Source organism: Hemicordylus capensis, chromosome 1, assembly GCF_027244095.1.
Source record: "Hemicordylus capensis ecotype Gifberg chromosome 1, rHemCap1.1.pri, whole genome shotgun sequence".
Lineage (NCBI taxonomy): Eukaryota > Metazoa > Chordata > Lepidosauria > Squamata > Cordylidae > Hemicordylus > Hemicordylus capensis.
Genome location: NC_069657.1, coordinates 456,982,209 through 456,982,670, shown reverse-complemented (window position 1 = coordinate 456,982,670; position 462 = coordinate 456,982,209).

The following is a 462-nucleotide window of genomic DNA, read 5'->3' as shown; positions in this document are numbered from 1 at the left end:
GGCCTCGCCCCGTTTTGTTCGGCCTGAGCGCGCTGCTGGAGAAAGGCTGGGAGGGGAGACGGAGGCGGGGCAGCGAACAAGACCTGCCCGCGGTGTCGTCGATTGCGCCTGGGGAGCCCACGGCCTTCGCCGCCCCTTGGAGGCTGCCGGGGGGGGGGGGGTCGCGGCTCCTGGCTGTCCGCCCCCGCCTCCGGATCTTGGCACCCGAGTCTGGGCGATGTGTCGCCTCCGCAGCCGAGGGGGAGGCAGCCCCGCCCGCCCCAGCCCAGAACACCGACCTGACCTCCGCGGGCTTCATTTGCTGCCTTCCACGGAAGTCTGGCTGGAGTTCTGCCCCGCGGTGGCGGCTTCTGGCTCCCATACCAAGCCAAAGGAGGGAGCGACCCCCAAGCTCCCCTTTTAAACAGCGGGGGGGGGGGGGGGCAGGCCAAGACCATGGCCAAAGCGGTGCCCTTCCCCCAG